Here is a 13,372-nt window from a genome sequence, read left to right on the forward strand (position 1 = left end):
CTGTAAAAAACATCCTATAAGTTTCAGAACTCAAAACTTTGTCGTTATTCTAAAAACAGTTGTACTGAAGGCAGTCTGCCAAAACAACAGCTTGTGGGATGTTCCTCTCTGTGATGTAACACTAGCTGCGTTTACATGGACCCTAATAATCTGATCGTAATAGGACTAGAAGCACAATCGCAATAAAAAAGTCACATGTAAACACGTCAATCGGATTGAATTGGCCAGATCTGATTAAAATTTTGATTGGATTGTAATGGGTGGTTTATTCCTTTTATAATCTGAACGAAAGGACATGTAAACACTTGATCGGATTGAAAACTGAAACTGGAAAGTACTGTGCATGTGCAGTGACGTAAAAATAGCATAATGACGTATGACGCGTGCAACGAGCTGTTCTTTCTGCTGAATAAAGGTATCATAAATGAGTGTCCAGTCATTCTAAAACGCTGCATTCACTCAGCGTATGTGAACTGGAGCAGGACAACGTCCCACCAGTCCTTGTTTAAGACTCTCATCCACAGACGACTGCTTTTAGGCAAGGGAAGGGGCACTTTTACTGCTTTCTAAAGCAAGCATCACTGCACACTGCGCATATCAAAAGATTAAATCCAATCAGAAGCTTGTGACATAAACGCTCACATCAACCCGATCACTTTATTTAGCGTTCATGTAAACACTACGTTCAGATTCGTCAATCAGAATTAATTCATTCCGATGGAAGCAAAAAGTGTCAATGTAAACGTAGCTACTGTTGATAAGTGTTGTCAAAAGCACTGACAGCGATACCATTTGTTACTGCAATTTTAAAAATGTCCAGTTCCCGCTAAGATTTGAGTGCTGTTGAGCAGATTCTTAAACACTCCTGATTGGTCATAGTGTTCACGCACGCAACAGATATGACTGTGATTGGCTACAATGATCATCGCTTCCCCTCTTCACCGAATGCTCACACAGAAACACTCGTCACACGTCTATCAGTGGATCTGTGTGCGTCAGTGGATCCCTAATACAGTTTATCTGCACAGTGACGGACCTGCTGATAGATGTGGCTTTCAAACAATTGCATGTGTTTCTGTATGAAATGGACATTTTTTAAATTTCAGTACCAAATGGTATCGCGGTCGGTACTTTTGACAACACTAGTGTGGATAAGCACTGCCTCCACAGAAGATCAATGCCTGCTTCTACATCACTACCTGTTTAGCCCCTCCCACCAATTTGCACATGTAGTGTTTACGAGAGAGGCGAACACACGCAAGTCTACGCAGACACCAAAACTTTATTTGATGAATTTTATTTTTAATGAAGATTACCGACGACATTGGTAAGAACCCAATCCTTTGTTTACTTAATTTTACCGCGGATTCGTTTACAAACAAGGCACAATTCAATGCATTTTTTTTTTTTTTGAAAGATTGAAACTAAAAGATGATGCTGTGCGACTATATTGGATCTGACAGTAATGTCTCAACACAAGTGTGAGTAAGTTTTTTTTATTACATGCTCAATATTGCTTTGTCTGTTATTAAAGATAGTTTGAGATGTATGGAGTTATTTATGTGTTTTTGACCTAAATCACAGCAGCATCCATCTGTGAGGAATGTAGGCTGTCAAACATACACAACTGTTAGCCAATCACAGCAGTGGGTCTTTACTTCTGAGTCTACAATCCTCCACACCTATTCAAACAATGTTCTGATGAGGGGGGGTCAAAACACGACAAAAAAAAGAAAAAAAGAAAAAAGCCTATTACTTCTAAATTATGATGCTTTTTGATGTAAAAATCTTGATAACATAAGTAGACCTCAGAGAACTGTACAAAATAAAAAACAGAGCCAATTAATGACCCCTTTAAAACTAAACAAAATGCAGTTCTGATTCTTTGGACAACGAATTCAAGGACTTTTAGGTCTTTTTAAAGCTTTTATATATTAGCATCATTCTCTCACATAACAAACTGCATCTCTCATATGCTACACATATGGTGTAGCCTAGCATTTCAATACAGTGTCCTGGCAAACCATTCCTGTCCTCGTAATGCAGTGTGTTTTCTGGTTCACAGCGTGTAACTCTACTCAAGTCTCTACATTAGCTTTCTATTTCACAGATATAAAGTAAGCACACTCAACCAAAATGACACAATACCTGTTCTGAACTTGCCTCTGGCAGAAGTACTGAAATCTCAGCAACGGCATCTGTGTTCATCTGTAAAAGAGACAATGAATGTACATAAATACTGTTGTCAAATAATTGCACAAGCTAAAGAAAAAAAATGCTATTATTCTGAATCTTAAAAAGTACTGTGATACAGATTTTTGGTCATACCACCCAGCACTAACAGAGACCCTTCTTTATAACATCACTGTTAAAATATGAAGCACTGCATTAAAAAAGTGGCCGTTTGAAAAGTGTTGTTTTACGCCTGACATCTTCTGCCTTTTCCTGGTACAGAACTTAACCACGCAAATCTATAATGACCAAGCATTTTTTATATCACTGACGAGCAGGGATCCAATCTGCAGCATTTTGCTACCATTATTTCTGCCGGTGTGAATAAATTTTGTAAGCGGTCACACTGGTGCCCCACCACTGCGTTTTTCAACTCAGAAGCGCTGGCATTTCTGTTGCATAAGAGAAACATCAAACGGCAAACGAAACAAAAGCGCAACAACACTGCGTTATATCTGAATTGCGCAGTGCAGAGCGTTTATCAGCTCGGCCCAATAAATGAGCACAGCACAACGCAAACAAACTTGTCCGAGCTCAGAACAGATTTACTCGGAAACCAAAGTTGCTTTTGCAACACTGTTACTGAACTATGCTGTGAGATAATGCCTACTGTTCACTAATCATTTACACATTACAGTGTCCTGGCAAACCATTCCTGTCCTCGCAATGCAGTGTGTTTTCTGGTTCACATAGAGTGTAACTACAATGACTAGGATTTCAATACTGATTTCTAAAGTATAAAGATAAGGAGAAGCCTAAAACAGGCCCGAGGACTGGCTATAGTTAGGCCAGAGCTACTAAAATATCAGTTTAATCAGTGAATCTTAGATTTTGTATTCTCCTGGGTGCACAAACTGCAGATTATATGAAAATTATAATATAAAAATATGAATTTATCGGTATCAGCATCGGCCATGAGAAGGACTTAATTATCGGTATCGGTTAACATTTTTCATATCGTGCATCCCTAATATATATATATATATATATATATATATATATATATATACAGTATATGTGTGTGTGTGTGTGAGAAGAGTTCAGATGCAAAAGCCTCTAAGTGCCATCTGAAATTTGCTTCTAAAATTTGCATTTTTATCAGGACCCTATATTTATGTTCAGTTATTTCACTTTAATTGCATAGAAAAGGACCTATATTTTACCATTAGAGTAAAACTACTGAACCTAAACATAGCAGCCTGATAAAAAAAAAAAAAAATGCTCATTTTAGATGAAAATTTCAGATGACACTTAGAGGCTTTTGCATCTGAACTCTTCATACATATACTGTATATATATGCATAGAGAGAGAGAAATTAACAGAATATAACGGAATAAAATAGAGTAGAGTACAGAACCTAGAACAGTTACCTAGAACAGGTAAGTGCTAGTATTAGTTGGTCAGGTGCTGACAAAAAAGATGCATCTTTAGATGTTACAGCTCTGTTCGAATTGAGATCTTTTATACCACCCAGCACTAACCGAGACCCTTCTTTATAACATCACTATTAAAATATAAAGCACTGCATTAAAAAAATGGCCGTTTGAAAAGTGTTGTTTTACGCCTGACATCTGGTTCTGCAGTTTCTGGTACAGAATTTAACCATGCAAATCTACAATGACCAAGCCTTATCGATGTCACTGACAACACACTGCATCGAAAGGACAGAATGGTTTGACAGGACATTATGACAGTTATATGCCTCCTGTTCACTAATCATTTACACAATACAGTGTCCTGGCAAACCATTCCTGTCCTCGTAATGCAGTGTGTTTTCTGGTTCACAGCATGTAACTCTACTCAAGTCTCTACATTAGCTTTCTATTTCACAGATATAAAGTAAGCACACTCAACCAAAATGACACAATACCTGTTCTGAACTTGCCTCTGGCAGAAGTACTGAAATCTCAGCAACGGCATCTGTGTTCATCTGTAAAAGAGACAATGAATGTCAAATACTGATATACTGAAATATTGATGTCAAATATTTGCACGAGCTAAAGAGACTCCATGACCAAATCTAGACACTGTAAGTCTGCTTTTGACCACAAATTGAAATGATGTCTTTAACATGACCCTTGACTGTCCATTAAGTTTCTATTTGAACTTTCTATAGTTGAGATGTAAAATGAACACAGCTAGATAGTCAAAAAATAATTATTATTTTATATTATTATACATATATATATATATAATCATTATTATGACCATTATTATATTTTTGTATTTACTCATTCATTTAAAAACTTAGAGAACAAGCACAACTCACATCTTTGCCTGAGAAATTTAAATGGTTTGAGAATAAACATTACTTAAAAAAACATATTTTAGGCATACTACAAATACAGAAAACTACAAACTTGCATTCAGGAAACACTGCAATTCTCAGCTATGTGAGCATTTAAAAGAACAAAGTCTACATACAATGGATTAATGTAAGATAGTTGGGTCAGATTTAGCCGGTTTGCCATCAGTTAGAAAGTCTTGACCTAATTTCTAAGGATTATTCGTTAATACTATGACCTTCTTTATGTCAAAGGATCAGGAAAAATGAGATTTCTCAGTTCATGCCCTCTTGACCATATCAATTTAACAGGGTTTCAGCACATATTATGAAGGTCAATTTAATGAACAATTTGAAGGGAACACAATACATCAATGTGTTCTTTAAATGTAAATATATAGAGTTGTATTAGCAGCACTTCAATGTTTGGAGAAAAAATAAACTCCATAACGACCTGCATTAATTTTTAATTAAAATAATAATATTAAGGGTTGAATAACTCCACTCCCAAACACTAGAATATGAAAATAACTTTTAGTGTACCTTTCAATCATAATGTAAAAACGTTATGCTGTTTTATCAGTATTTTGACTTGTTTTCCAATCCAAATGTCTGTAACACTTCATAACGACTTTCATTAATAAATCAATAAACATTCTATAACAATTAGCAGATCATTAGTTAATATTAAAAGAGATATTTAGAGATATGAGGTAATGTGCTTGTTAATGTTCACTAATGTACTTATTAAACATTACCTAATGATCAACGATCAATGATCAATTGTAAGGGGAAGTCGTGGCCTAATGGTTAGAGAGTCGGACTCGTAATCGAAAGGTTGCGAGTTCGAGCCCCCGGCCGGCAGGAATTGTAGGTGGGGGGAGTGAATGTCCAGCGCTCTCTCCACCCTCAATACCACGACTGAGGTGCCCTTGAGCAAGGCACCGAACCCCCAACTGCTCCCCGGGCGCCGCAGCATGGCTGCCCACTGCTCCGGGTGTGTGTTCACGGTGTGTGTGTGTGTGTGTGTGTGTGTGGATTTGTTCACTACTCACTGCTGTGTGTTTGCTGTGTGTGTGCACTTGGATGGGTTAAAGGCAGAGCACCAATTTCGAGTATGGGTCACCATACTTGACAATACGTCACGACTTTACAACAGATAATTTCACATAAATTATAAAGTTTACACACAAGTTTAACTTTCAAATCATAATGCACATTTTAACAGAAATTACAAAGATAAAGTTTATTTGTTGATGTACTTTTGAAAGCTAACGAATGTCATTAAACTTCAGTTCAGATACTACCTAATGCTCTGTTTTTACATTTTCATCTGAATTAGTTAATTTCAGCACTTCACTAACTACAGTTGTATTATGCTACTATGTTAACATGTTCCCTTACAATAATCAGACTGAACCCTGTACCACTGACCCCTCGACCACAGCTTAACCCTACCCATAACACCAAACCTGTTCCTAGCCTTACCCACGTATCACACGTCAATAGCAGCAAGTGCTGTACATTAACACAAGCTTTTAATTATTGAATAACATCTGTTAAAACCCTTTGTAGAATTAAAAAAATAAAAAAGCTTATGATCATATGAACTGAAAGTTGAATGCCATTTGTAAGCATTTTAATTTACATTAAATAAATAATCTGTTAATTATTAGGAAATGTTCAAATAGTTTATTAGTAAACATTAACAAGCACATGTTTCTAGCTATTTGAATATTAACTAAGGATCTATTAAGCATTGCATAATGTTTGTTAATGATTTATTAAAATTATTATAAAGTTTTACCCAAATAGGGATTCTTAAATCAAGATACATTACTTGAAGCAAATTGATAGGAGATAAGAAGTCTTGCTTTTTGAGAAATTAATCAAAATTAAGCAAGTTTATGATTAAAACAGAAACAAATATCTGCCAACAGGCTAAGAAAAATCAACTAAAAACAATTTGCATACCCTATTTACAGATATTTGTTCAAGTCATCTTTTTATTGTTCATGCTGCAACTCACAATAGGTGTATCTGATTTAAGGATGTTTAGATATTTGTAATGGAAAACATGTTCTCCCCACAATGTGCAACAAAGCATGTACGTCTTTTTTACCTGGGTTCTCCATAGAGTGAATGTGTACATGATTCTGAGACATTACTAAACACTTAGTCAGTGCAGCGTATGGAGTACTGTACCTTTGAGCTTGTTAATGAGCCGCTGCTCAAGGTATGGCTTGTTGATTCTTGATCTCGTGTGCCTCTGCATCACATACAGGCTTAAACCTGCGTCGTCTAGAAACATTCTCCATTTCATCTAGCTGCAGAAATTAAAATAAAGTATTAAAAACACAGAATGAAGCACAGAACATTTGCAAATACATCTGTAATATGCTGCAGCATCCATACAGTGGATACACACAGTTCAGTTGAATTTTACAAGAAAGCCCCAACACTCAGACTACCTCAGGAGGAGGTGCGAGTACAGTTTACTCCTGGATTTTAGTGCAGTTCACTTAAAACACACTCTGGGAAAACAAAGCACTCTGTGTAGATATTCATTTTACGTAAACAGCATCTGAAAACCTCTATGGATGGCTGTACTGTACAGTGAGGTTGAAATTAGATTTTTTTTTTTTTTTAAGTAATTTTGCATTACCTCTGTACCTCTAATTACATATTTCATTTAAAATAAATGCAATATTTGTATATTATTATTTTATTATCTGTCCTGTCCTGTTACTGTCTTTCTGTTGCACTGTGGAGCTTCTGTCACTACAACAAATGCCTTGTATGTGTAAACAAACCTGGCCAATAAAGCTCATTCTGATTCTGAAGATCAAGAAGAGATGCTTTTAGGCCAATGTTTTATTATTCTGCTATTCAAATTTAATTAAGTTGATATGCTAAACTGGCCAGTCTCATCTGCACTGTAACAGTGTAATGCAATATTAATAATGCATTATCCATTCTATATTATTATACTCTTAAAGCTGACTGAGCTGACCTCGGTTGCAGTTCATTCACATCAAGTAACGTTAAAGAAGTAAACATCAAGTAAAAAACACATTTAAAAGTTCAGAATATTACATTTAACCCATCTTAAAGTAGACTAACAAAGCGTATATAATATTCCCCAAAGCTGCTCTCAAAGACAATGTGCATGGTCAGAATAAAACTCAGTGGCCATTTAAACAACAAATTAAATGACGTTATTAGCAAAAATGCAGAACGCGTTACAAGCAGATTATATTAATTTCTGTCATATAAATGTTCATTTTGCGCTTTTGAATGCTTATGAATCGCGCACATGGCCTGTGTTATGTCTATTAGCATATGTTAGACTAATAAATCAATATATAAATCAATATATAAATCGTAATACTTTATTTACTTACCTAATTAGCCGCTGCTGTCACTTGTCCATATGTAGATTGCGCGTGCTCCTGGAGAGACCCCGCCTCCACTGCGCGTGAGCGTGATTAACCAATCACAAGGCAGCCCGCGTTTTCCGAGGCGTCTCCGCCCATTGAGGTGGTAATGTGTATAAATCAGCAGTAACAGATCCTGCTGATAGGAGGCGGAGTGCCACACACTCCAACACACCAGAAAACTGGTTCACGTACTTAAAGGAACATTCCCCAAAAAAGAAGGAGGTTGTTGCTGAGGCTCAAAAATATGAATCTACATTGCTTGAATTACGAGGACATGTCCTATGTCCCCATAATCCCAAATGTCCTTATAATGCTGGTATGTAAACTGGTGAAATGTCCTTGTAATCCACCAAAACCAACACACACACACACACACACACACACACACAAAGCTTAGCTATTACATTGTTAAAACATACAATTTTATTGATCTCAAAAATAAAACATCAAAATCGAACAGGTTTATAAATGGCATCCACATAAATTATTATTAGTTTTACATTCAGTAACTGCTCAGCATCACATGTTGAAGAACTCAGTAAAGTGCAGTGCATAATCAAGCGTCTGGCTGTTGTTTGCTCAGAGTGGTTCTTGCAGAAAAATAATACAGTCGTCTGTATTAATAGGTGTTCAACTGTTCTTCTCCAGTTTTCCAGCTGCTCTCCCAGTTAGCAGCACTGAGCTCTATTCTCTGTGTGCATGATAGAGTTCTTCCTCATGGCCTATAACAGAGGAGCATACAACAGTGTAAACAGAAAAAATACAAATACACATTACATCTTAAGATCACAAACAATACTGACATTGAAAGCTTTAGAAATTAGCCAGCCTAATTAGTATTCAGAAACTATGTAAAGACTAATTTATTGAAAGTATAGATATGAACCCTTATGAGTATCTATATTGTTTCTAGAATTTAAAACACAGCTACGTAATCCATTATACATTAATAACACAACTACAGGCTAAATTTGTGAACAACATTGACATTGGCTTGAAAAGCCTGAACCTTTAGCCAAGACTTGAACTCAGGTCACTTTGTGCACAGCTGTAGCATATGTCAGAACGTGGGCCACAAGGCTATTGCTCCGACGTAACAGCTCATTTTCATCATTTATATTGTCTATGGATCATTACATTTCTTACAGATATAAAGTGGCACTGTATTTGAAGTGTGAATTTTTCAGTTCAAGTTTGTTTGTATAGCGCTTTTCAAGATACAAATCGCTGCAAAGCAGCTTTGCAGAAAATTAAGTTTTGATTATATTTAGTAGTAGCTTATCAGTGGTGACTATGTCAAGCTGATGTACAGGTGCATCTCAATAAAATAAAATGTCGTGAAAAAGTTAATTTTTTTCTTGTAACATTTCAAAAAGTGAAACTTTCATATATTTTAGATTCATTACATGTAAAGTAAAACATTTAAAAAAAAATTGTTTTAATTTTGAGGATTAGAGCTTACAGCTGATGAAAGTCAAAAATCAGTTTCTCAAAATATTAGAATATTTACATTTGAGTTTCAGTTAATGACCATCCCTACAGTATAAAATCTCTTGTTCTTTGAAACCACAATAATGGGGAAGATTGCTGACTTTGAAGACGAACATTGACGCCCTCCACAAAGAGTGTAAGTCACAGAGGGTCATTACTGAAAGGTGTGGCTGTTCAAGGAGTGCTGTATCAAAGCATATTAAATGCAAAGTTGACTGGAAGGAAGAAATTGGGTAGGAAAAGGTGCACAAGCAACAGGGACGACCGCAAGCTTGAGAATACTGTCAAGCAAAGCTGATTCAAACACTTGTGAGAGCTTCACAAGGAGTGGACTGAAGCTGGAGTCGGTGCATCAAGAGTCTCCACGCTCAGACGTCTTCAGGAAAGGGTTTACCAAGCCACTTCTGAACCAGAGACAATGTCAGAAGCGTCTTATCTGGGCTGTGGAGAAAAAGAACTGGACTGTTGCCCAGTGGTCCAAAGTCCTCTTTTCAGATGAAAGTAAATTTTGCATTTCATTTGTAAATCAAGGTCCCAGAGTCTGGAGGAAGAGTGGAGAGGCACAGAATCCATGTTGCTTGAAGTCCAGTGTGAAGTTTCCACAGTCAGTGATGATTTGGGCTGCCATGTCATCTGCTGGTGTTGGTCCACTGTGTTTTCTGAAGTCCACAGTCAACGCAGCCATCTACCAGGAGATTTTAGAGCACTTCATGCTTTCTTCTGCTGAGAAGCTTTATGGAGATGCTGATTTCATTTTCCAGCAGGACTTGGCACCTGCCCACACTGCCAAAGGTACCAAAAGCTGGTTCAATGACCATGGTGTTACTGTGCTTGATTGGCCAGCAAACTTGCCTGACCTGAACCCCATAGAAGAGAATCTATGGGGCATTGTCAAGAGGAAGATGAGAGACACCAGACCCAACAATGCAGATGAGCTGAAGGCCACTGTCAAAGAAACCTGGGCTTGCCACGCCGAATTGAGGCAGTAATTAAAGCAAAAGGAGCCCCTACCAAGTATTGAGTGCATATACAGTAAAAGAACATACTTTCCAGAAGGCCAACAATTCACTAAAAAAGTTTTTTTTATTGGCCTTATGAAGTATTCTAATTTGTTGAGATTAATTGTGAATTGGTGGGTTTTTGTTAAATGTGAGCCTAAATCATCACAATTAAAAGAACCAAAGACTTAAACTACAAACCCGATTCCAAAAAAGTTGGGACACTGTACAAATTGTGAATAAAAACAGAATGCAATGATTATTAATTAAACTGAGAAAATGTATCATTTTAAGGGAAAAACAAGTTGATTTTAAATTATTATTATTATTATTTCATGGCATCAACATCTCAAAAAAGTTGGGACAAGGCCATGTTTACCACTGTGTGGCATCCCCTCTTCTTTTTATAACAGTCTGCAAACGTCTGGGGACTGAGGAGACAAGTTGCTCAAGTTTAGGAATAGGAATGTTGTCCCATTCTTGTCTAATACAGGCTTCTAGTTGCTCAACTGTCTTAGGTATTCTTTGTCGCATCTTCCTCTTTATGATGCGCCAAATGTTTTCTATGGGTGAAAGATGATGTAGATGATGATAACTTCAAACTCTTTGCAATTTTTCTCTGAGAAAATCCTTTCTGATATTGCTCCACTATTTTTCGCCGCAGCATTGAGGGAATTGGTGATCCTCTTCCCATCTTGACTTCTGAGAGACACTGCCACTCTGAGAGGCTCTTTTTATACCCAATCATGTTGCCAATTGACCTAATAAGTTGCAAATAAGCTGTTCCTTATATGTACATTTAACTTTTCCGGCCTCTTATTGCTACCTGTCCCAACTTTTTTGGAATGTGTAGCTCTCATGAAATCCAAAATGAGCCAATATTTGGCATGACATTTCAAAATGTCTCACTTTCAACATTTGATGTGTTATCTATATTCTATTGTGAATAAAATATAAGTTCATGAGATTAAGTTTATGAGTAAATTATTGCATTCCTTTTTATTCACAATTTGTACAGTGTCCCAACGTTTTTGGAATCGGGTTTGTACTTCAGTTTGTGTGCATTGAATTTATTTAATACACGAGTTTCACAATTTTAGTTGAATTACTGAAATAAATTTACTTTTCCACCACATTCTAATTTATTGAGATGCACCTGTACATGTGGCAGAGATGTACCGTAAAAATCAATTAAAGACGTAATCAAACAGACGATGAACACTAACAGCAATGATTATAAGTTTTAATCTAACTTTTCTCTGAATTGTGAGATAAAAAGTTGCAAATGTCAAATTCTGACAGGAAAAATGTCAGCTCACAATTCTGACATTTTCTTGCAACTGTGTGTTTATACATTACAATTCTGAGGAAAGGAAGAAAAAAAAGAATTGAGAATTATATCAGGGTGTCTACTACAGACCTTTTTAATACCACCTTTTGTGAAATTTAAGACTAAACCTATGATGGAAATACACATTATATTACATGCATGTGTGATATTTAATGTTAAAAGAAAACTAAATATCCTCCTGAACCCCAAGCATAGCATTTTGTTCACTGAACAAAGACTTACAGCATGTAAACAGGCAAACACAACAAATAAACAGGGAAAGAAATTAAATATCAATATTCCCATGAAATATTAGATATTCTAATGAAAATGTTGCTAATTACTACTCCCATTATTACTACTACTATCTCCACTTCTTTTTTCATGTATTTATAGCTATTTTAGACACATAATGCATAAAATAAGAGTATATCAATTCATTATGTTTTATCTTTCATAACAGTTGAGAATCATCTTTATACAAAGTTTGGTTAACAAAAATCCTGAAACATAAAAATTGATTGATTGATTCCGTCAAAAATGGTTTTTGCCAATACATGTCTTTTGAACAACACATAAAATGTCCCCTAAAAGCCTAATTTCACAAAACCTTTTTCCCCTGGTTATCAGGAGGATATTATCACTGTCAAAATGCTATCCATTATTACCATGCAATGAACTTTTCATATCAGCAGACAATATCCCATACAAAATATCCTCACAAAAGCATTGCATCACCAAGATTTTTGGTGGTATAAACATAAGAAGCTATATTTTCATCAGTGCTCTATCAGCTTTTACATGCTTAAATCTTATTTTTTTATATTTACCCCAAGATGTTATTTACCTTAATAAAGGCCAATTTTTTTTAACATTAATAAATGTATGCATCATCTTTAATGTCTAATAATTAGTTAACAAAACAAAACAAAAAAATCAGAAAATCAAAATGCACTATAGCGCTGCTTTATATGTATGCGGGAGTGTTTTATGGATGTGTATGCGCGCGCATCGAGTTTATATGTATGTGCGAATGTTTATAGGTGTGTCTGCATGGAAGTTTATATGTATGCGGGAGTGTTTTATGGATGTGTATGCGCGCGCATCGAGTTTATATGTATGTGCGAATGTTTATAGGTGTGTCTGCATGGAAGTTTATATGTATGCGCGAGTAGCTATTTATAGTTGTGTCTGCATGGAAGTTTATATGTATGCGCGAGTATTTATAGGTGTGTCTGCATGGAAGTTTATTTGTATGCGCGAGTGTTTTATGGATGTGTATGCGCGCGCATCGAGTTTATATGTATGTGCGAATGTTTATAGGTGTGTCTGCATGGAAGTTTATATGTATGCGCGAGTAGCTATTTATAGTTGTGTCTGCATGGAAGTTTATATGTATGCGCGAGTGTTTTATGGATGTGTATGCGCGCGCATCGAGTTTATATGTATGTGCGAATGTTTATAGGTGTGTCTGCATGGAAGTTTATATGTATGCGCGAGTAGCTATTTATAGGTGTGTCTGCATGGAAGTTTATATGTATGCGCGAGTAGCTATTTATAGGTGTGTCTGCATGGAAGTTTATATGTATGCGCGAC

This window comes from Barbus barbus (genome assembly GCF_936440315.1).
Source record: "Barbus barbus genome assembly, chromosome: 49".
NCBI classification, from domain to species: domain Eukaryota; kingdom Metazoa; phylum Chordata; class Actinopteri; order Cypriniformes; family Cyprinidae; genus Barbus; species Barbus barbus.